Below are 24,841 nucleotides of genomic sequence, written 5' to 3'. Positions count from 1 at the left end.
ATAGGAAACCATACCCTGCAGTCAAGGACAAAAAACATGTAGAGAAACCCAGCCACAAAGATTTGGATGCTGCCTGGCGAGTCATATTTTGTGTGGCTAGTCTACACCACCTGTCACAACTCCATGCTAACCATCACCCATGGATGTATAAATTTTCAAGATAGCACTTCATGCATCTGATGAAGGAGACTACTCAAAAAACACTTGTTCCATAATAAATTTGCAAGTAAGGATGGGTGACTCTTGTCACTTTCAGCTTCTCTTAGTTTCTCTCTTCTTCCAAGCTTGTTCAGTTATCCAGGAACAAAGACAGATTCTTCGAAGCCATATCTGGAGATGCCAAGGACTGAACCTGGAGGCTTCTGCACACTTTGGTCCTTCACTTTCTCTAGCGTGAGGAGATATAACTTATCAAATGCATGCATAAACATCTAAAATAATGCGGCAATAGAACCTAATGAAAACGGGTATAACTCAAAGCAAAATAGCATTATGATGTGTCTTAATAATTACTTCAGCCACATCATCTACGGAAAGATTCTGGGAGCAGTGGGAAAGTAGACAATGGAATGATTCCCATTAAGTTTTCAGGAATGTTTTCCTCTACTTCATGGGAATTGATAGTCATCTCTCTAATTGCTTCCTGCGCTCATAGTTATTTTCACATTGTATCCTAACGAGCACTGTATTTACATGTTTCTGCAATTGTTTCAATTCCTCCATCACCTTCCCTATAAAATTGAGAAAGTTTTAAACGTCCTTTTAGCAACTGGAGAGCCGAAGGAAGATAGTCATCACATGCATTAGACTTCCATACCCCTTAAAGGAAAGGGACTCAAAGTCAGATACAGAGTGGGAACAGGAGAGAGAAGATCAAAACAATGTTTTAATTATTATTAATTATTAAGCTGCTTAAATTTGGGTGATGTGATAGAAGCAAAGGCAGTGCTCATGCACTGGCCCTTTAACAGTAGAATAGGACCCATTGCACAGGTGGTCTCAGTCTCATTATGAAACCCACACCACTCAGCACAATTTCTCTGTAATGCCTGAATCAGAAGAGGCCGTGGATGATGCAAACCAGTGCCTGGGAACAGTTAAGGGCTAACTGTCAGGGGGCAGCCTCCAGCATCTGCCACCTGAGGCAATTAGTGTCACATTTGGCCAAATAGGGCTGGCCCTGGAGAGAATGGTAGCCAAGTGTGTGTGTTTGTTTTTATAATAAAAAGCACCATAAGAGTTGCAGTAACTGAAAGGATAGAGAGAGCTTAGGGGTACTTTGGGGTAAAAATAGGACACTTGCAACAACAGCCTTTGATGGAAGATTGTCACTTTCCACCCTTGACCTAAGATGCTGTACACACAAGCTTATAACATGAAGCATGATTTTGGACATGAACTGCATCATAGCCCACCCCTTACCTACCATTTGAAGTTTTTAAAAAAATATTTCAAACACAAATTGATGAAATAGTTCATATGGATATGTTAAGCATCGCATGATATAATATGGAGCTGTGAACAGAATAATGATAGTGTTTAATTTCAACCTGTTCCATTTGGCACAGATTTCATCTGCTGAAATCTCAGGGGTCCCATCTTGGTTTGGCAAGTTATCCGTGGCTGCTGCTTTTTAAAATGTTTTTAATTGGTTTTTCCAAATAAACATGAGAACATAACTCCCCTTATTAGACAGTTCCCCTTACCTACCCCCTCCTCCAAGCCACAAACTCCTATGGGGAAGTGTTATTCCAAAGTTTCAAATGCAAGTCTGGTGAATGCCACTGTAATTGATGTTCTGTCAGGTATGTGACGAAAGGGTACCATGTCTCTATAAAATTGTTCTCATTTTTCTTTTCATCTAAGGCTTTAACTTCTTTGGTCAATTTTTCTGAGAGTGCTATAGTCCATACTTCTTGCTTCCATTGTGAGATTTGTAAACATTGCAAAGATTTCTAGTTTGGGGCAACAAGTTGTAGGGCTGCTACTATAAGAAAATTAATCAAGTATTTATATCTGAGATTGACATTTTCATTTTTAAAGATACTTAACAATACTAAAGTTGGGGTACAGATAACATTCTGTTTTGTGATCTAACTTATTTCACCAACATTTTTCCAACGTGGCTGTAATCTGTCATACACCCACCAGTGTTCCCACGTCTTTACTCCCTCTTTAGCAAAGAGGAGAAATAACTTTATTAATATGACTACTGTAGGCTACACCTCAAAGGTGTAAAATGCTGTCTGTGTAGTAGCTTATTTTCTTTTATATGCATGGACACTGACTTTAAGGGCCTCTTCGCTCACGGGCTCTGCCAATCTATTTATCTACTGTATTTATTTACCAATTCCTGCCTCAAGATCTGATTCCCAAGTGTGTTTTATCAAATTTGTTTGGCTTAACTGTATGTCACTAACTATTTTATATATTATTGTTATATCCATAGCTACTTGATGGCATAGAACCAGCTGCTCATTAAAGCATAAACTCCACCTCCTGAAAGAAAAGCTTGGTCTCCCCTGTTGACCATCATTTACCTTTATCACCAGTAGCAAAGGCCATTTCTGATAAAATTAGTTTTGCTTCATTGTTTTAAACAAATATTCCCCTGCACAGCACGTAGAAATTAAGATACACACACAGAGAGAACGTCTTTTAATTTCAGGACTTGTTCTGGGTCTCCATAAGCTGATTAATGCATTTATTTGAAGTATTTCTCTACTGATTTTCAGACAGACCTGACATAGCAATTTACCAAAGATCAAAAGCATTGATTTTTAAAAGTGCATTAGAATAAAATGAAAAGACAACTGTATAGAAGGAGCTGCAATTGCTGCTTCTCTGCTACTTTCAGAATACAGTACATTGGTCCTTCAGAAGCAGCTGGGGGGGGGCAGTTGGGTGAGGGAGGGGCTACCACTAGGAGCTGGGGGGGTGGCAGCTCCTCAAGCTGCTTCTCTTTCTTTTTCCTGCGGCTTGAGAAAGGCTTGTGGCTGGGAGAATCATCTCAATCTCTCCCACCATAAACATGGCTTCTTCCTTTTCCTGAGACTACCATCCTGGCCTCATTATAAGGCAACCTTGGACAAACCACTTCTTATGCCTATCCATGAACTCTCCCACTTACAGATTGTGGAAACTAGTTCAAACGACAACTGGTCAGCAAAATACAGATGATTGGCTGTCCACCATCACTATTTTCCCAGTTCCTAGCAGCCAATCCTCCCCACCCCTCCTATCTCACGGAGAAAATCCTCATCTGTACTAATTCACTTCCTTCAACGTGGCAGCAACTTTAAGAGATTTACGTTGTTAAGCCTGGGGCTCATATGGTTTATCTCTTAACAAGGGACTGAGATCCTATATCCTTCTTGAAGCTTTTAAGCATTGCATCTTACTTTAATGTTGTCTTCGCGTGCTTCTGGCCAAAGGCTCAAGGCTCTCCTTTTGGCCATAACAAGCTCTCTCTGTCTGTCTGTGTCTCTCTCTCTCCCCCCCCCCCATCCCTGAAGTCAACTTGCTGTTGTCATCACCCAGAGCTCCCTGCAGAGCACACGTTACAGGAGAAAAGTGAGGGAAGAAGATAGTTCGGTGAGAAAGTGGGAGCATGAAGGAAAAAGAGAAGACTGTCTGTGATGGTTTCCGAAAGGCTTTTTAAAGCTGTAATTACATGTGCATCAGTGCAGAGACCTCAGCTGAACCATGAAAAGTTAAGTCAGGCAAATGACCTGTCCCTTGCAATACACACATGTTATCTCCTTTCCTCTACATATGAGAGCAGCTGGCTGAAGATGAATATTAAACAAAGGCTGTGTCAATTTAATTCCCTTTTCAGGAGGCAACTGAAACTCACCTGTCCTTTATTTTCAGGGGAGCTGAAGCTCCAGTGTTGCCACGGGCAACAGTTGGGCCACTTGAAGCTAACTCAGTCATTTCCCTTGGCAACCATGACAACAAAGTTCTCTGAAACAGCCTTAATTTGTGAAAGATGCAGGTAGATGGCATCTAATTGGAACAAAACCCATTAATGAACAGCAAGGTCAGGCAGCTTGGCTCATGTTGGCTGACCCATGAGGGCACAGCAGGTTGTGGGGTGGGGTTGTTGTTGTTGTTGTTTGGTCTCTGGGGTTTTGCTGTGCAGATTCCACTTTTGCCGATGTCTGCAGTGTTCACAGCTGTTGCCCTAGTTTCCTCTCTCCAGCTCCCACTCACTCTCCTGTGCAACGGCTGCCTACCACCTGCAATGCATATGAAATTTATTCCTTCCAAATCCATGTGCTTCCCCTCTCCTTGAAATAACAGTGCCAATAAATCACCAGTGATCAACATTTGTGAGTGAACAAAACAGCTATTGGAATATCTACCCCTTCCCCACAAAATCCAGCCAGCAGTAAGTTGCCACCCAGGCCAATAATTTATTGCTAGCTGCATCACCATCACCATTTATTAAACTTATTAGTTGCATTTTTACTTGCCACTGCAACTCAGAGCGACTTACCAACCCCTGCCATACTTTAAAACCAAGGGGGGTATGCTTTTTAAACACCCCACCCACCCTAAAAGGCCATAGATAGTTAAAAGTAAAAGGCCTAGTTAAAAAGGAATGTTTTTGCCTGACATTTGAAGGTACACAATAAACTGCTGGCATGAATAGGGGCACAAGGGAGATGGCTCAATGGCAGAACATGGGCTTTGCATGCAGAAAGTCCTTGATTCAATCTCTGGTGTCTCCAGTAGCAGCAGACAGTACAGCTCGCCTGACTCCTGGTTGGTCATGTTGCTGCTGCTGCTTACAGGGGCATAAAGGGTGAACGGTGGCAAAGTCAGTGCAGTGCAAAAGTACCAGCAGGAGTGCCGCTCTGGCATTGTCAGCATGTTTGTACCCCCTTTCCCAGAAATCAGTAGCAATGGTCAGCTGAGTGCCACAGCTCCACCACACCAGCTGCTACTCATGCTCAGACTTAATACCTGTCAGGATGCTATCAGCGGCTCCCGGCTAGTTGCCCAGGAAAGTATAAAGACAAGGGAAAGTTTCTGACAGTTCTTTTTTATTTCAATCTATATTTCAAGCTATAGAACTCAGCCTGCTGGATAATGGCATTGTCCACCCGCCCTGCCTCTCCCACTTCCTCATTCATCATTCTCATCGTCTCCTCTACATGTGCTGCTACGTGCCCTCTGTCTTTGAGCTCTTTGTTCTCCTACTTTTAAGGCTCGCTGGGTTCTGGAAGATGGAGGGCCTGGAGTGCTTTCTAATGATGACATGTCAGCTGGGATTTGTTCTGGCTCTCCCGCGATTTCCCAGCTTTCCCCCTCATCTGCCTCGGAGCTGCAACCTCCCTCAAACTCCTGTTGTAAATCTATACTGTCTTCCTCCTCCCTCTCCCTGGAAGGGTCAGGATGGGGAGGCGGTTTCCACCATTCCTCCTCTGCCCAGTCCCTGACAATACCTGGCATTCTGGAGAGCCACTGCCACAGTTGTCATCATCAACAACCAAGTTTGTACTGTAAATCAAGAAAATCTTTAATAAAAAACAAACAAACAAACAAACAAAAACAACCAAGTTGGTAGTCATTGTCTCATCTTACGGTAGTACAGTGGTACCTCAGGTTAAGTACTTAATTCGTTCCGGAGGTCCGTTATTAACCTGAAACTGTTCTTAACCTGAAGCACCACTTTAGCTAATGGGGCCTCCCGCTGCTGCCGCGCGATTTCTGTTCTCATCCTGAAGCAAAGTTCTTAACCCAAGGTACTATTTCTGGGTTAGCGGAGTCTGTAACCTGAAGTGTATGTAACCTGAAGTGTGTGTAACCTGAGGTACCACTGTAAGTTCCCTTGATTAACCGTGAACAACATGAAGAAGCCTTCATTTTTATCTGTCCTGAACCTTCCAACTTGCCACTTCACTGGACCCCTTTTTGAGTCCATGGCTCCTTTGACCAACTGCATTCTTTCTGTGGCACCCCTGTGGGGGCTCAGGAGCCCAGCCATGTCACCTCTTGCCTGCAGAGCTGGCAGCCTCTCACCCTTTTTCAAACACCCTTCCCTCAGCCTTCTCTCCTCTCCCCGAGAGTCCTCTGGGCAGCTACTGATGCAACAAACAGCTGTGCAAGCCTTTGGGAGGAAGAGACGCAAGAGGGCATCAGAGGAGGGAGGGAAGGAAACAGGAACAGAGGCCAGTATTGCCTGCGGCGCCCCTGACCATCATTTAAGGCACCCAAGGGTGCCATGGCACACTGGTTGAAAACCACTGGGTTCAGGTGTTATGGAAGAAGGGTAACAAGAAGCTATCTTTCTCCACTCCGTGAATAATTCAATACAGCTTTGTAACATCCCAACACGCTAAAATGAGACTGCCAGATGGGAGGGAGAAAAATGGACATAGCTGCGATCCAGCAGTTAGGTTGGGAAATAGGACCATGTTCCTGTACCATTAAGTTTTATAGAAGAGGGAATATCAGCAGGCGTTTGCTTCACCCACACTCCTATTTAAAATACATACACAAATAAGATGGGTTTAGCCTAATCTCTGGGTATGAGGATGAATTAGGCTGTTTAGTAAGCAGGCTACAAAGATGAGCAAAATGGCGTGGGGGTCTGAGGATTTGCCTTAACAGGCTTTAAAAGGCTTGCTTTTGTTTGAAGACTTTGGTATTTTTCATGTATTCCCTAGTTCTTGAGAAGATTGGATGTAGCAGTACTGGGCTGGGTTCCTTTGGATATGAAAGGGAAAACTAGAGGGTTACAGTGGCTTAGCAAGGTTTATTTTATTTAAATACAAACATATAAGCAAAGTACAGTGGAAACAAATCAGCTTCTACAACAGGGAACAAAACTGCTAGTCTTACAACAAATTCAAAAGAGCTGCTTTTTCAACAATACAGAGCTGTGCCCTAGACTTGGCTAATAAGGTATTTTATGTGTTCATCTGAGGAAGGGGAGCCTCGTTATTCCCCACTGAGAGTTGCACGTCTCCCTGCAGTGTCCTCCTTTCATTGTCATTTTTTTTTGGGGGGGGGTTGTGTGAATTATAATTGTTCTGGTGTGACATCACTTGTTTGTTTTGTCCTAGAAAAAAGGTATTATGCTGATGTTGTTGTTTTGCATTTTTATTCTAGAGGAGAAATGTCTGCATTTCTTTTTGCCGGTGGAGCGAGACTATTCAGACTTCTCGTCTTAAAATGATTGTGAGGCTGGAGACGATGAGCCTGAGGAGTTAGTTTTGGGTCTTTGCAAAGGGTGTGTGACCCGGGCAGTTCTGCTGGCCTAGGCCCCTTCCTTGGTGCCGCTTAAACCTGTGATATTGCTTGTCGCTACAAGGCTGTTTCTTCACGATGTGCTTCCTGCCACTGAGGATTCCAAAGCCAATGTCTCTCTTTATGTAGAATGTACTTAAATGTAGTACTTTTGCTCAGTTGCAAAGTACATGCTGTATATAAGGGAAGGTTCAGGGTCCAATCAGTATTATTCACCATTAAAAACAAAACATCTGAGCAATGAGGAATGGAGAATCTTGACACCCTGAAAATCTGCTGTCAGTCAATAGTAGACAATACAGGGCTGGATGGAAAACTAGTCTAACACAGCATCTCACGTCCCCAACAATCTTAGATCATATTCAATAAGCTGGAGAGGCATAACTTATTATGGTGAACTCATTCTTTTTACTAGATTCTATACCATCTTTTGTTATTCTTTCGAGATTGCACTTTGCTGCTTGTTAATAGTTGTACAGTGGTACCTTGGGTTAAGTACTTAATTCGTTCCAGAGGTCCGTACTTAACCTGAAACTGTTCTTAACCTGAAGCACCATTTTAGCTAATGGGGCCTCCTCCTCCTGCTGCGCCGCCGGAGCACGATTTCTGTTCTCATCTTGAAGCAAAGTTCTTAACCTGAAGCACTATTTCTGGGTTAGCAGAGTCTGTAACCTGAAGCGTATGTAACCTGAGGTACCACTGTAAATGTTAATGTACCGATGTTCTGATTTGGTGTAAGGCAGCTTCCCATAGTCCTAATTTGTCTCATGGAGGTGGCACTGATTAAGAAGTGGAGCATTCTCTGGTTTATTCACTGGTTTCCGAACTGTATTACCAGCAGCTATGGAACAGCCAGAGCCATCAATGAGCAATTTTGCGCACAGGCTTCTGGTGTGGTTCCCTTGGCAACTGCGCAGTGCTCCTCAGCAAAAATAAACAATGGCTATCCTACTAATGTGGATGGGGGCTGCTTTTGACCAGTTTGTGTGCTGTTAAAACAGTAATTTGCTTTGCACACGGCAATGGTGGAGTACAGAAGGCAAGTACCACAGCTCAGCCTCTTGTGCAAATTGAACCAGATTTTCAGGACAGCTCATCTATAATTCTTCTAGGGAAAGTCTAGTGTCTCTCAAGTTGTGGAGTCAAACATTTCAAGGCCAATTTCCATATGGTATGCCCAATGTGCTGGTGGCAGTTATTTGGTAAGTCAATGTTACATATTATCTGTGTTTGACCAGCAGGGGGCCCCTTTGCGTCTGAATGATCAATTCTTTGGCAAGAGGAAAGAATCTTGTTTAAAATGTATAGTGCTGTATCCAATTGATGGTTATTCCAAGTAGACCCACTAAATTAATGGAACATTTTGGCCATATCTGTTTATTTCATAAAATTTATATACCGCTTGATTGCAGAAAAAAACCCTCAAAGCAATTTGCAAAAAAGATTAAAACAAGAAAATTATCACTTAAAGAATTGCAACCATGTTAAAATCACAATAAAATACATTAAACAAATTAAAACTCATAGAACTTTCTAAACATCTGGGTAGAGTTGTCTAAATAAGAATGCCTTCAGCAGGCACCAAAAAGAATACAGTGAATAATTACAGAATACAGAATAATTTCAATGGGACTACACAGAGTATGTCTGGTGCTGGATACAACCCCGAAGGGCAAAAATGAACTGCAAGCATGCAACTGCTGGCCTAGGGTGCAGAGGTAAGCAAATTGTATAGCTTGATTTAATCGTTTTGATGGCTCAGGCTATGTATGAACACTAAATTGGGTGTGAGGAATGTAGGTGCAATATATTTTAGGAAGTTAAGGCTTGTTTACTTGTGACCTTTTTATGGCAAGAACTACAATGTGGTTTCTTATCTGCCCCCAGCACGGCTGTGAGAAGTGTACACAGTCCACGGTAACAGCAGGCGCAATACCTTTTGTGACGCAGTGATGCCTAGTAGCAAAAGCTGCTCAGGCAGAGCTAGTTAAAAATAGCACCATTATGCACCCAGGTACCAGCGGCGTTGCACGACCGTCTGTGGTACAAAGTGCACCTCGCCTGGTGGATGGTTAACGGAGAGAGAACTATGCAGGTGCAGCAGTGATCTGGTGCTATAACGCTCAAACTGGATTGCATCAACCGTTTCAGGCCAATAGCCAATATCAGCGAAAAGTTTTAGGTCAATACTCTCTGGCAGAATATATAGCTGAGCAGAAGCAGAAGCATCCTCAGGCAAAGCTGTTTCTGATTCTAAAGCAACAACAGGAATGTCCACAGACACTGGATCAGGCTCCTGTGGAACTTGCTGCTACTGAGCCTAGTGTGCTTTTAGCAGTGATCACAAGAAACCTTTCAAGGTTTCCAGAGAGCTGAGCTTGTTGCTCCTGCTCAATCTTCCTCCTCTTCCTGCCTTGTGCACCTCTTTTTTTTTTTTTAGCATCCTGGCTGACATGGCATGTCTGGATGTGTAGTATTCTGTGAAAAATAAAAAAAATTAATAATAATAATTTATTCATCCCCCGCCCATCTGGCTTGGTTTCCCTAACCACTCTGGGGGGCTTCCAATAAATTAAAACATGACATCAAACATTAAAACTTCCCTGAACAGGGCCGCCTTCAGATGTCTTCTAAAAGTCAGATATTTTTATTCACTTTTATGCCTTGCTCCATTTTTATTTTTTAACCACTCAGCCCCTTCGTTGTATAACCATTTCTTTACTTTTGTAAATGTTTAAACCATTAAAAATTGAGTATATCTACATCTCTCTCTCTTACATTATATACTTGAAACAAAAGATTAAGAAATTACTGCGTCATCAAAAAACTAACCTAAATGGTTATAGTAAAATATGCAGGAATGAGAGTTAAGTAAAATGAAGGAGGGAATATTATGTAAAATGTTTACTGTGAGATGTAAAATAGAAAATATTATATTTGACATGCCAGAACACCACAATTCAACAAATGATTGAACTCCTATCAGCACATGTGCACACTGGCAATAGCATCATGTTTTAACTCTGTGTTGGAACACTAAATTGGCATTACTTGGTGGAAGTATTTTGCTATTTTGACAGATCTTAATTTAGCAATCAGATTGTTGCCACCCACACAACTAATGGAGGTCACAGCATGTTTCATAAATACAAAGTGTAACACGAGTTTCTGCAAATATTTGTAAGGTGAAAGAATGTCATTCCGAGTAGAAAATCTTCTGTACACATATGCATTTTAAGGATTACTTTAGGCATGAGGTGGATTTCTTTAAATTGTGCAACACAACTATCAGTGTCACACATATCACAGAGCCGAGACTGGTAAGGGAGAAGAAGTGAGGCTTTCTAGGTGCCCATTGCAACTTGTGGTAAATTATGAGTTTTGTTATTATTATTTTTAAATATGTTACGGAACATTACAATACCGGTATCTTCAAATGGGAAACAATACTATTACCAGGCATTATGTAAATCACCGATAAGAATTACATGAGGGCAGTATGGCTGTAATTAGCCAGGAAAATAGTGTAAAATGTTATGTCGCAAAGTTTATTGGCCCCTTCTTGTTGAAAAACTGTGTAGAAAGCTAAAAAATGGGGAAATTCTCTGTGTGAGGGGGAGAGCACACTATTATTTTATTACGATTACTTTTTCTCTTTTGAAATTTTGCTCGTGGGCAACTGCCTCTGTGGCCCTGCTCATGCTATGCCACCCCAAGGGGCTGCAGCTGTCTGGCAGGGCTGGCCAGTGCTTGAAGGGAAATGGCCCAGTGCCTTCTCCAACCCATCAGTAGCTTTTTGCTCCCACATCATGGAGCTGAAGGCATAAACGGAGCATTGCTCACACCATGGTCTCTGCTTAGTTTGCCTCAACAGCTCCTCTCTGCTTTACGGAGCCCACTCCAGCCACCCACAACCCGCCCGCCAGAAAACCCACCCAAGTTTTTATATATAACTTTTTATTGATTTTTCAATTTTTAAAAATACTTCAGTACGTAATAAAATTGTCTTTTCCCGACTTCCAGACCCATTTCCCATGGTGTTTTAATTTCTCCCCTCTGCTGCACAATACCTTCTATTTCTTATACCAACACATCAGTACTGTATTCTCTAGTTCCTTCTGTTGCTCATATTTAAAATCCTCCTTGCGAGTTCATCAAACTAAGATTTCCTTAAGTAGTCCAAAAAGGGCTTCCCTTCTTCCACAAAACAATCATCGTTAGATTCTCTTATTTCGGCTATTAACTTCGCCATTTCTGCATAGCCCATCACATGGGTGTAGCCAAGGGTGGGGGGGCAGGTACCCCCCTAGATCCTCAAGCACTGTTGAAAAGCATAGAAAGTACTCAATTTTTTGAGGTTCTGCCCCACCCCCAACAGAAGCCCGCCCCCTGCAATGTCTTCTTGTCCTCTATTTATGGTGTATTTTTTACCCGTGATTTCCCAAGAAAGGCTCAACAACTTTGACTTCCTTAAAAAAAAGCAAAAACAAAAACAAAAAAACTTGAACAAATTTGGCGGCCCCTAAAAAATATCCTGGCTACGCCCATGATCCATCTGACCTTACTTCTCCATTCTTCTTTGATGGGGAATTCTTCCACCCATTTTTGTGCGTGCATAAATCTTTTTCTTTTCTTTTAAACTGTCCCTATAATCCCCAAGATTATTTTTAATCTTAAAAAGCAGAGACATCACCTTGCCAACAAAGGTCCGTATAGTTAAAGCCATCCCAGTAGTGATGTATGGAAGTGAGAGCTGAACCATAAAGAAAGCTGATCGCCAAAGAATTGATGCTTTTGAATTATGGTGCTGGAGGAGACTCTTGAGAGTCCCATGGACTGCAAGAAGATCAAACCTATCCATTCTGAAGGAAATCAGCCCTGAGTGCTCACTGGAAGGACAGATCGTGAAGCTGAGGCTCCAATACTTTGGCCACCTCATGAGAAGAGAAGACTCCCTGGAAAAGACCCTGATGTTGGGAAAGACTGAGGGCACAAGGAGAAGGGGACGGCAGAGGACGAGATGGTTGGACAATGTTCTCAAGGCTACCGGCATGAGTTTGACCAAACTGCGGGAGGCAGTGGAAGACAGAAGTGCCTGGCCAGTCGGACACGACTAAACAACAACAACAATAATAATCCCCAAGAGAAAGGCTAACCCACCCAAGTTTCTGATGCCAAGAGACCCCGGCTGGCTTGGAGGGCCTTGGGCGACAGCCTCCCAACCTCCCTCGGCAGCCGGCGCTCCTCTTCCTCATGTGGCGGTGCAGCCGCCCGGCTCTGCAAAGGAACCGCGGGTCGCACGTGCGAAAGGCCGCGCGTCGTGTCGGGCAGTCCTCGTGCAAGCGAAGGCAAAGACACTTCCTTGGTGGTCTCCCGCACGGCTTGACCTGCAGCAGCAGCAGCAGCAGCAGCTGCCGCCGGAATTGCCACGAACGGGCAGTTTGTCCCTTCGCGCTCCCCGTAGCCGTCGCGCGCGCCGGCCGCCTGCCTTGCGCGCTGACGTCCATCTCGCGTCAGAAGCCGCCGCGGCTGGGCCCGCGCGCTGCTCCTCCCCCTCCACCACCTCCTCCTCCGCCGGTTGCCATGGCGGCGGCTGGGGCCCCGCCCCCGTGCGGATGAGCTCACGCGGTGCCGCAGCCCCGGGAGGAGGGGGGAGGGGCGGCTGCTCCCTCACAACAAGATGGCGGCGGCGGCTGCAGCGTCCGGTGGCGGCGGCGGCGGTGGAAGCGCCGGGGGTCCCCCGCTCCCGGCGCCCGGGACCCGCCTGCCTCCCCCGGCCCCGCCGCCCTCCGCGGCCCGCCCGCCGGGCCCCGCGCGCATCGGCTACTACGAAATCGAGCGCACCATCGGCAAGGGCAACTTCGCCGTCGTCAAGCTGGCCACGCACCTCGTCACTCGCGTCAAGGTGAGGCGGGCGCGACTCTTGAGGGGCCTCGGAGCCGCTGCTCCGCCGCCCGGTCGCCTGACAGTTCCGCTCCCCCAGGCTGGAGCGCGCCGCCCCCGCGGCCTTGTGGTGGGGGGTCGCGTCTGCTTCGTGCCCGGCAGCGACAAAGCGAGAGGGGAGACCAGACCAGACCGCCACCCCGGCTCCTCTCCTTTTCCCTCCTCTTTTCCTGGGAATGCCGCCGGGAGCCTTCCGAGCCCCGCCACGCCGAGAATGTGCGCGGCGCGGCTCTGGGCATCCCCGGAGGCGTTGCAACGGGCTCCTTGGGCTTGCAGGAGACTGGCTTGGGAAGGTGGTCTTGCCCCTTTCCTCCTCGCTGCGAGGGATGCTGTTGCCGCCTCCCCGTCCAGTACTTGGTCCCCACAACCAGGCTGCCCTGCTTGTGCTCCCGCTTTCCGGCGCTCCCGGAGAGGGGAGGCTTCTCCCGAGAGTGCCACTTTTCCCTGCCAGAGCAAACCTGGTCCTTTCCTTTGCCTGCTGGCTCGTTGAAGTACCTGTGGTCCAGGCAGGCGCTGCTGCTGGGTTGCTGTGGACCAGCCACATGTGGCTAGGGATGCAGGCACCCTGGGTGCCTCCATGCAAAGTAGCCACGGTGGTAACTTTGAGAGCAGCTTGCTTTCCGGCACTGATAAGGTTCATCAAAAAGCCGGCACGGTCTTGCTGTCAGTTTGCACTGGGCCTCTGTTGATCTCGGACTAATAAAGAAAATCCCCCTCCTCTCTCTCTCTCTCTGTGTGTGTGTGTGTGTGTGTGCCTGTCTGTGGAAAGGAGGTCTTTAGGAGATGGTTCAGAAACTTCATTTAGATTTTTGTTTCATTTAAATTTTGCTTAAACAGCAGAACCTTTTAAGGCTACTCATGACCTGTTTTTATTCAGTGAAGAAGGATTGGAATGCTTCTGTGCTGTTGAAAAGAGCAAGGGCAATGAGCGTTGCCTTTTGTAAGGCCTGGCACCTGTTAGCAGAGCTTAGTGCCTTTTTCTTTAGTCAATTTCTTTCATATGCTTTTGGTGCATTAGCTGGCAATGCGTACCTGTGCTAGCTGCTTACGTTTGCCATGTTGGATGATGGCTTCATAGTGGCAGTGTCCCTTTCCATCAATTGGGATCTGATTTGGCATTTTTTCTGTCCAAGGTGTGATATTCTGAAACTGACCAGATTATTTCATTCATCATTTGATAAGAATCTAAACCAAAGCTGGTCACTTTCCAAGGATACTTCTGCTTGGGGCAGGACAGAATTTCCTGTCTGATCTGGTGACAGCAGCCTTGGAATCTTACACCTTCTCTTAAAGCACGAAGCCTGACTACTGGCAGCAGTAATCTCAAGATTTTTGCCCTGTAAGCATTTTCTGAGATGGCAATTATCATTCTGCATGTGGAAAGGAGTGGTCTGGCTTGTGATGGTTGATCCCGGGTGACTGATGGGAGGAGGGTGTCACCAGCTGCTCTGATGGTACTTTTGAATTCTGGGTCTGAGAGGAGAAAGCAACTTGATGAGATCAATAGTCGGAGAAAAGGGGTTTTGTGTTGTTGGGTGTTTTTTTTTTGTTTCCTGCCATGTAATCTATTCCTTAATCACCAGTTACTGCTGCTAAGAGTGGTCCTTGTGATTTTATTTTTTTTGCACATATGTAACTTCTAATTGAATTGTTAAATGGCATTGAAACTCAAGGACTACAATCTTTGACTTTATCTTTTTCTTTCCCCTTTATATACGTACATATATATCTGCCAACTGAGGACTACAGTTTATTCATTTGTTAAAGTGGACTCTTGTCCATGAAACAACAACAACAACAACAACAACAACAACTAAATAAATAAATAAATAAATTATTATTTATACCCTGCCCATCTGGCTGGGCTTCCCCAGCCACTCTGGGCGGCTTCCAACCAAGTTAAAATACAGTAATACATCAAACATTAAAAGCTTCCCTAAAAAGGGCTGCCTTCAGAAACTTGCCATAACAAATTAGTTGGTCTTCAACATGCTACATTGAACCAAACACAGGTACTACTTGTATCCTCTGATCATGAAGCTGAATTTTGGGTTGTTGTCTTAGCTGCTGGGCCTTTTAGATTGATGATGTGCTAAGCAGCTGTTTGTTCATCAAATGTTGCTGAATGCAGCTTGACAGCAAGTCTGACTAACCAACATATACAGTGGTACCTTGGGATAAGAACTTAATTTGTTCTGGAGGTCCGTTTTTAACCTGAAACTGTTCTTAACCTGAGTTACCAGGCCCCCCGCTGCTGCCGCGACACCATTTCTGTTCTCATCCTGAAGCAAAGTTCTTAACCCGAGGTACTATTTCTGAGTTAGTGGAGTCTGTTACTTGAAGTGTCTGTAATCCAAGATACCACTGTACATTATGAGAAATTCTCCTATTGTTGGAATAAGTCAGGTGGGAATAAGTCAGTGCTCCTGCTTTTTGCCTGCTCCCATCTACTGTTAATCTGGTGCCAGGGGCAGCAATGCAGAAATCTGCAGAAATCTGGAATAAAATCTTCATCTCTGTCTGCAGGCTAGTCCAGCAGAGCTTCTAGGTCAGCTCTGTTACTTGTGCTGATATTTTGCTTCTGCATAGTGTAGAAAGCAGACAGGAAGCAGTGGTCCTATGATAGTGAGTTTCTGATCTATGTAAGAAGCCCTTGGGTCCATCTATGGCTGTGGTGTGCAACATCTGAAGTGGCACAGTGCTGCTGGTGCTATCGTTCCGTTCGTTTCAGAGCTTAATTGCTGCTTTCTCCCTACCTGTGGCTCTCCAGTCGTTGTTGGACTACAACTCCCATTACCCCTGACCATGGCTCATGCTGGCTGGGATGATGGGAGTGGAGTCCAACAACAGCATATGGGTGCATGTACTCCAGGTAGTTTCCCAGGTAGAGCTATCCTCCACTGTTAAATTCATATTTAAAAAGCCTAACACAACCAGGATTACTGACAGTCGTTTATGTTAAAGTCTATGAAAATATCAGGGTAAAAGCTGTGTTAATGAATAACAGAGGCTTAGTATGGGAACTGAAGTTTGAAGAACCTGCTTCTTTGAGAGTTTTCTCTGCATATCTTATGATCTGGAGCCCATTCTGAATACAAAAACTTATTGACTGAGGAGCTCCTGGATTGCTAATCCAAGGGCACCTTCCACTTGCAGAATTTACCAGCACCCAGAAGAGGCTTCTTGCTGGAAAGTGGGTGAGACAGGAGGAAGTAACTTCTATTTCCCCAAGCCCCCAGAATCACTTCCCATGCTGTTCTGGAATCCCCTGGAGCAGCTTTTTAGGGGACTGTAAGAGAAAGGAGGAATTGATGAAAATCGCCACTCCAACCCCTTCTTATAATGTGAGCACCGAGTAGAGCTCTCTGTTCATTATGAGAATGGATTCAGCTCATTACATCTGACACAAGAAATCTCAATTTAAAATAAATCTTACTTTCCTCCACCTTGTTTTGTTCAGAGTGGGTCTTAGTTGCACAAAGACATTTTCGTAGCTTCTTGGATCAAGAGACTGACTAGCATATATCTGAAATGCTTCTTGAACCTGTTGATTCACTTCTGCCAGTGGGTGGAGAAGAACTGCTGTTCCTTGGAAGTCAAGTCTCTGATCAGTTTGAGCAACTTGCATTCTGAGAATATTTAGCCTGACCCGAGTTTGTAATGCAATCAAGAGTTCAAAGTGAATTCTTGAAGGCCAAATATCTGACCTGTACTCTCAAAACATGTGTGGGTGGGTGGGGGCAGGTGAGAGAAGAAATGCAGACTTTGAAGAAGGGGCAGAGGATCCTTGTGCCTCTCAAAACCTTTTCATCTAAAGGTTCCTCATTTTGTTGTCTCCAGCAAGCAGAGTACATGACCAGCAGATGTCTGCTTATGCGAGGTTTCTCCAGTCCTTGTGTTTTTCTGTGGTCTCAATTGGAGGCAGTCACCGTAGTGATTCAGAGATGGCTGGCTGCAAACAGGCATAGAAACAAATAGGTGATTGTTTACAAAGTCCACCAGAAAGCCTGAAGTGTTGAGCAAGTCACTAATACTGAAGTGGGAAAGTGTTGTGGGGAAATCCCCCCCATGCCCACCCCACACGCCTGCATTCAAAAGCAGGCCAGTGTTTCTTCGTTAACAGGAATTCTGTCTAGGGCTTGACTTAAGTAGACTTTGGTAGGGACAGACAGATCCATGGAAAACTGGAGCCCTGGGGCAATATCCAAAGGTTTCACAGAGTTTTTGTGATAGTAATTGAAACATTGGGGGGGGGGGTTCGATCTGACTGCAGGAGAGGTTACCCATCTATTTTTCCCCTGTCTGCTTATGGTGAAGCTACAGAATCCAAGAGTCCTGTTTGTTAAGAGCTCTTGGAGAATGGAACTCCCAGTAAAATTGGCAAAGCCACAAGCATGGAAAAATATGGAACATGCTTCTGTTTTACAACTCTGAGGATCATTTTGGAAGGGCAAATAGGTGAGAGGAGCTGTTGTATTAGACCAATAACATTTCATGGTTCACAGAACTTGTCATTGTTTTTTAGATTCTGGGAGGCTCAGTGTGGCTTGCTTCATACAAGTCTTAAGTTCTTGCTTGTTACAGGGGTAACTTTATTGCCTACTTGCTTTTCTTTATGGAAGATCCCTTGCTTCTCAGTAGAGACTTCTAGCTTTCCCAGTAGCCTTTCTCCAGTCTCCTTGTCTGTCAGAAATTCTTTTGAGCTTAGCGCTGGCAAGATTCCTTCTAAGCACAAGGCCACAAACACTGTTGAAATGGACCCTTTCAGTTAAAAGCGCAGATGGTCCATTTATTTACTGCGTTCTTGCTAACCTTGAAAATATGTTTGCTGAAATTCTCAGTGATGGAACATTGTGGTAAGAGAGCATTGTTCACTTGAAAAATGCAGGCTATTTGGTTTCAGAGACAATGTTTAGATGCTGCTATCTGGGAAATAAACTTTGATGCATGCATGCAAAGCTAGGTTTAGAGGAGCTGATTTTAAATCCTGTTAACTTTTAGTGTATGGCAAGGATGCTGCTGTCAGCTAGACAGGAACCGACTTGCTTCTCTGGGGGTATTAACAGGACACCTGCAGGATATCTTACTATGTTCCTCCCTCTCTGTTTCCTGTGTCCTTTCACCTCATTTCTCTTACATTCTGATGTTGCACAAGGAGGAGGGAAAATGCTCTATGACCTCTCTACCAGGCTGTTGTGTACAAATCCTTCTAGTGGCCTTGTTGAATTACAGAGTAGAATTTGCTGCACTGTTAACCCAGTGGTTTCATTGCAGGCAGAGGGAGTTTGAAATTGCCCCATTACTGGGCAGTGCCATGTGTGTGTTGTCTGTTACGCAACTGTGGCGAGGCTTGGGCCCTTATCCGTTAATTTATACTGGCTGTAGTTTTGTTGGTGAGCTTCTGATTCTCTCTCACAACATTATGCTGCATACCTGTATTTGCATACAAGATAGTATTTTGTACAGAAACCTGATGTGCATCAATAGCGCATTGCATTTGGCAAATATGCAAGTGCTCTCTCAGTAATGCTGCAATCCCTCCATCTTGTGTCCTCAGGAGGGCCAGGTAGACATTGTCTGAGATGCATACTCACAGTCTCCATAGTTAGTTCTTGGTTTCCTGCCTTTGCCTTCTGGAAGCTCAACTTGCAAGGGCTGATTACCTTGTCATATGCTGGGGACAATCCTGACAAGTCTAAGGTGAAGGTGTTACTGATAGTGTAGCCTTTTCCTCACACATCACTCATGCCTGAGAACATGGGTAGGCAAACTAAGGCCCCGGGGGCCGGATCGGGTTCAATTGCCTTCTAAATCTGGCCTGTGGATGGTCCAGGAATCAGCATGTTTTTACATGAGTAGAATGTGTCCTTTTATTTAAAACGCATCTCTGGGTTGTTTGTGGGGCATAGGAATTCGTTCATTCCCCCCCCCCATATAGTCCGGCCCCCAAGGTATGAGGGACAGTGGACCGGCCCCCTGCTGACAAAGTTTGCTGACTCCTGCCTGAGGAGTTGATGGTTGTCTAACTCCCCAGTCAATTTTAATTTAAGCTGCACTGTAAGCTGAAAGCAACTTAACTTGCCAAGTTGCCAGAGTTATCATCCATAGGCCTCAATATTGGTATCTGCACTTGATTTCCCAGGCTGCTCTAGTTTACTTCACAGTTTACCAATATTTTAACTAGGAAAGTGAAACTGCTTTTTTTGCTGACATTTCACATTTGGTGGCTTCTGGCAAATGTGGCTTCCTGGTTGACCTAACTTCTGAGTCTGAGGTGTAGGATGTTGAACAGCAACCACGATTCTGTTTGTTGAAATCCTCTGTAATCAGATCGGCAGAATGCATCATTATCATCATCATCAAACGAAGCCCTACTACTTGATGAGGTGGGGGAAAGCTTCTGTTCTTTGGGGAATCTGCAGGACTTCTTATATGGCATGTTTGGAAGGGCTAGTTGTTGGGAGCATTTGTGATTTGTTACTTGAATGCAGAAAAAGAAAAGGGTCATGTTTAGGGCTGTTCTCCTTCCCTGTTCAACTCTTCTGCTGTTTCTCATGCACATACCTCCCTCTGCCACACAAGGCAATGTATACTAGGAGACTGCTGTCTCCTGATCATGGCATAGTGCTAGCTTGATGTGGGCTTCTTTTCTGGTTCAGATCTTTACTCACAGTGCACAGGGACTATGACTCCCCCTCCTCTCTATCAATTGAATCTTGTGAAATATGTCTGACATCTATTGGAAAGACACCTTTTCTCGCAGTACTCCTGGGGCTTGTGGTTTCTCAAAGAATCCTGATATGTTTGCTGTTGAATGAAGAAGGATGTGGAAAAGAGGCAGAGAACTGTTGCCAGCGTATTCACTCTGTGATTCCCTCGACACTCCTTAGAAGCATAAGAATGCATTAATCGCCAAAATGTATCTGACTCTTAACTTAACAACTCTTAACTTCTAAAAGTATTTTAGTGTAGTCAGCAAAAGGACCACTATAAAATGTTCATCAGCTCCAGCTCAGTTCTGTTGACAGGTGACATTTGTGTGTCTCAAAACACCTCCTTTTGTGAGGGCTGTAAAAACTGGAAAGTGTGTAGGTGTGTCGAGGGAGGGGGGGATTAAGGTCTAGCTCTTGCCTAACCCTCCCCAAAGAAAAGAGCTCCACATGATCAAATCTGAGGAAACAAGACCAGAACTTTGGTGTTCTCTCAAGCTCTTATCGGGTGGTGCTGGAGAGCTCTCTGCAATATTGAGATTTAAGGTAGATCAAAATCTTGTTCAGCATTTCTTTCTATGGTTAGATAATGCCAAAAACGCGTTATGAAGAGTTCACTTGTTTGCTTCATAAACAAACAGCACTTGCTCATCCCTCCCTCTCTTGATGGTTGTACTGCAGCTTGTTTTCCAGTGACTGTCTGTTGGGGTGGGAGAAAGGCCAGAAAGAGGATCAAAGTTGGCTGACCGACTTTGGGACTAGTGTGTCCTGTGCTGCACCCCTTTTGGAAGGGAAAATGGTAATTGGCATACTGCAGGCACATGACTCCCTATATCTGGTGGTAGGCACAGATGATTCCAGAGATCTACATGCGATGGCTGTACACCATCCACAAGAGACAAAATTTCTGAGGTGCCCTGGATTTTGAGTCATTGTTGGAAAAAACTGGAAATGGCTCTAAGAAACAAATTGAATTAGTGACTTGTGGTCACGTTCATGTTGGGTGGGGACAAGAGAAGTGCATGTGTGCCCTTAAATGCCCTTTGCTTTCAAGATCTGTGTTAACTGTGGTGAAGCTTTGCTCGAATCCGTATTCTGTGGGTTACTTGGTTTTTTAAAGATCATAGCTGAAGATCACTTTGAATCTATAGGTAATATAATTCCACATTTGCAAATTCGACTTCTAGGCTTCTGGAGCCCTGTTTGCTATTTATTCATATTGAAATACTAAATAACATCAATATTACAAATAATAAAAAAAAGAATCATAAAATTCAAAACAAATTCAGAACTCCAATTACATAAAATGCCAGTGAATGGGACAAAAAAAAAAGTCAAGGAAGCCCTGTCAAAACAAACAAGTATTTTAAGGCCTTCTGAAAAGCCTGAAGTGTAGCCACCTGCTACAGCTCTATAGAGAAAGGCTTGGAGAAGCCCCAAGCATCAGTGGTACCCTCTTTTCAGTATGTATTGGGGACTTCTGCGTGGAGATGAGTCACTTGTTCTAAAAATGACTAATGACTGCGAATCATTCTGAAACAACTCTCTTTTGGTGTGTGTGTGTGTGTTAGGTAACAGGGAGGCTGTTGGGCTACAGAAAATCTCTCTATGCAACCAATAATAATTCTTCTACTGACAACTCTTGGGCCACTCTTAACAGGCTGTAGCTCATCCTTTTATTAGTGCTCCAGATGTGATATGAATTACCTGCTTCTGGAGATCACAGAGCATGAAAGTGTTCTCTGCTCCCACCACTGCTCTTTGGCATTTCAATCTGTCTGATCTTGTTTGGCCTATGGGCACTGCATGGTATTATTATTATTAATAATAATTAAATTTGTATACCGCCCTCTGCCCGCAGGTCTCAGAGCGGTTCTCAATATAAAATCACAATATAAAAACACAAAACATAGTAAAAACAAGAACAACCCAATAATCCCTCTCCTCCCCAACACATTTTAAAAGGGCATTGGATGTCAATAGCCAAAGGCCTGGTTAAAGAAGAACACTTTTTTCTTCTAAATCTCCCAAAGTTTCTTTGGTATGTCTTTTTCAATATTTATTAAAATATTTGTGTGGCATCTTATTCCTATGAACAGCATTCAGGGTGGCCACTGACAAGTTACTGTAGCAAAGCTGAAACAACTGCAAAAGGGAAAGCAGAGCTAAAGCTTTAGATGAAACAAGTTGCACTGTTTCTATATTTCTGTATATTAATAAAATGTTTTCCAAGCCCTTCTTTGCTTTGTGTGTCCCCTCTCTCCCATGATGTCTGTAAATTGGCCCTGTCTGAAGAGATGGGCATGTTCTCTTTGCTTCTGAATCAATTCTATTATCAGTTTAGTCACATTATTTTATTGTCTCTTGAAAATGTCTGAAAGCTATACATGTTATGTATCGGTCTTGTTGGGCATGCAAAAGAAGGAGAGTGCTAACTATGGAAACTTGCCCCCCCCCCAACTGGAATGGTATTGTGTGATTTTTATTTGGTCTCAGTAAAAAAAACATTTAGGACATTTTAATCTACCTTTTGAGTACCACATAACTCTTCATTTTGCTTAATGTTAAAATGTAAGAGTTGGGGGGAGGGTTTAAAATAGTTCGTTAAAGGAGGGCAAGAGCATCCTTCTTGCAAAATGTCTAGGTTATCTTGTGCCAATGCTACACTGAAGCAAAGAACACATAGTAGCAGTTCCCACTGCTACATAGTAGCAGTTCCACTCATAAATATATGACAACTACTTAAGTCTGTCCACATACATCCAAGAAAGTGTGTTTTTTTAACTCTGTCTTTTGAGTGGTTTTGTCAGGTTGGCCGAGCAAGTTCCTAGGGTGCTTGTTAATTCCCACGTGGGAATTAAAATATTGCAGTGTTTCTAACAGAGTCTTCCTGTTCACAGTTTACCTCCAGCTAGGCCCTCTTCCAGGATACTCCATTCCATTCCATTTCATGCCACCTCCCAGCCTTGGAGCTGGGAAGGCATGGGGATGGATTTGCTGCTACAACAATGCCTGGAAGTTAGGGAGAAGGCTAATAGCATGCCATGCTTTCCAGAAAGCAATGGCACAGTTTCCATGACAGAATGGGAAACAATTCATAGGATTGTTATAGGGGTAACACAGATAATCGGTGTTCAATCTGCTTTGAACAGTCTTTTTCTTTAAAAAAATGTATAGTGAATGTTGATGGGAAAGGCAGGAACTTAGAATCATAGAATCATAGAATCATAGAGTTGGAAGAGACCACAAGGGCCATCGAGTCCAACCCCCTGCCAAGCAGGAAACACCACCAGAGCACTCCTGACATATGGTTGTCAAGCCTCTGCTTAAAGACCTCCAAAGTAGGAGACTCCACCACACTCCTTGGCAGCAAATTCCACTGTCGAACAGCTCTTACTGTCAGGAAGTTCTTCCTAATGTTTAGGTGGAATCTTCTTTCTTGTAGTTTGGATCCATTGCTCCGTGTCCGCTTCTCCGGAGCAGCAGAAAACAACCTTTCTCCCTCCTCTATGTGACATCCTTTTATATATTTGAACATGGCTATCATATCACCCCTTAACCTCCTCTTCTCCAGGCTAAACATGCCCAGCTCCCTTAGCCGTTCCTCATAAGGCATCGTTTCCAGGCCTTTGACCATTTTGGTTGCCCTCCTCTGGACACGTTCCAGTTTGTCAGTGTCCTTCTTGAATTGTGGTGCCCAGAACTGGACACAGTACTCCAGGTGTGGTCTGACCAGAGCAGAATACAGTGGCACTATTACTTCCCTTGATCTAGATGCTATACTCCTATTGATGCAGCCCAGAATTGCATTGGCTTTTTTAGCTGCTGAACAGTACCTCGTTGCCAGTTTGCCATACATTAAAATTTCCCTTTAGAATCTGGGGTTGAACAGTGCTTGTGTTTTATGTGATTGAGCCTGCAGTAGCAAACTGGACGAGAATCTGACATAGTGACCTTTCTCTGCTTTGGAAGTGCTTGGTTGTCAGTTTTGGTTAACTGTGAAATTCCAACCTGACATCGCAGAAGGCAAGGTAGTGCCTCCTGAGCTGGTATGTAGTTAATTGTCAGCCAACGCAGGGCTAGACATTCACACACCTCATATGTCAAGTGTTTTGCTTATCTGAGTGTTGCTATGAAAGAAGTTTGTAGAGGAGAGACTAATAAGCTTGGGAGGGAAAAATATCTGTTGAGGTTATAAACTGATTAAAACTGGGCTCCAAGATTATGAAGGGTGGTTAAAGAAATGTGGATTGCGTCTTTCCCAGCTGTGAGGCAACATAGATATGCTGGAGTGATGGTAAGATCTACTTAAATTGCTAAATTGTCTTGGCCAGTGGGTTGGAATAGTCCTCATAATGACAACTGTGTACACAAAGTACCACTCCAGTTTTTATTTAAAAAAATCCTACCCAGAAAATCTTTGTGTTTCAAACATCTAGAGAAGACAAACCAGTAGAGCCAGCACAATAATGCAGAGTTTGTAAATACCCTGCCAAAATTGGTACCTCCAGCACTCATGCACTAAAGCAGGCAAGTTGCTTGTTCTTTGCTGCTTCTAGTGTCGTATTTGCCTCAGGAGAGACTGCCTAGGTTTGACCCTGCAGCAGCCTAAGCTTTGCAGAAGAATGGAAGATTAAGAGACTTCCAGAAATGTAACTAATTTGTGTGTCTTTTTTTGAGAGAGAGAGAGAGAATGAAGCTACCAAAGTTAAGACAAATGCAGAGTTCCAATATCATGCTCATGAAGGTAGTAGTGTTTAATTCAATGCCTATCCAATCTCCTCAGCAAACTCTGCTGTTATCCCATCGCTTCCATAGCTAGGCCTCAAGATTCAGATAGTTAAGCCCCCGTTTCCTGATTTGACTCCGACTTCCAAATGTGGCCTCTCCTGGCCCCCATGAATTTGGTAACATGCTCTGAGAGGATA

General features: G+C 44.1%; 1 protein-coding gene across 2 annotated transcripts in view; it reads left to right on the top strand.

The window, feature by feature from the left end:
- The first annotated feature begins 13,013 nt into the window (after positions 1-13,013).
- The window catches only part of SIK3 (SIK family kinase 3), a 94,905-nt gene continuing 83,077 nt past the window's right edge, over positions 13,014-24,841 (top strand). For both annotated transcript variants that reach the window (XM_082200233.1, XM_082200232.1), the window contains exon 1: positions 13,014-13,165. The gene's annotated coding sequence lies outside the window, so the exon portion shown is untranslated. The remainder of the gene's footprint in view (positions 13,166-24,841) is intronic.

The sequence above is a fragment of the Podarcis vaucheri genome (genome assembly GCF_965113315.1).
Source record: "Podarcis vaucheri genome assembly, chromosome: 15".
NCBI classification, from domain to species: Eukaryota; Metazoa; Chordata; class Lepidosauria; order Squamata; family Lacertidae; genus Podarcis; species Podarcis vaucheri.
Note: the sequence above shows the minus strand (reverse complement) of the source record. Positions and strands in the feature narration are given on the sequence as shown.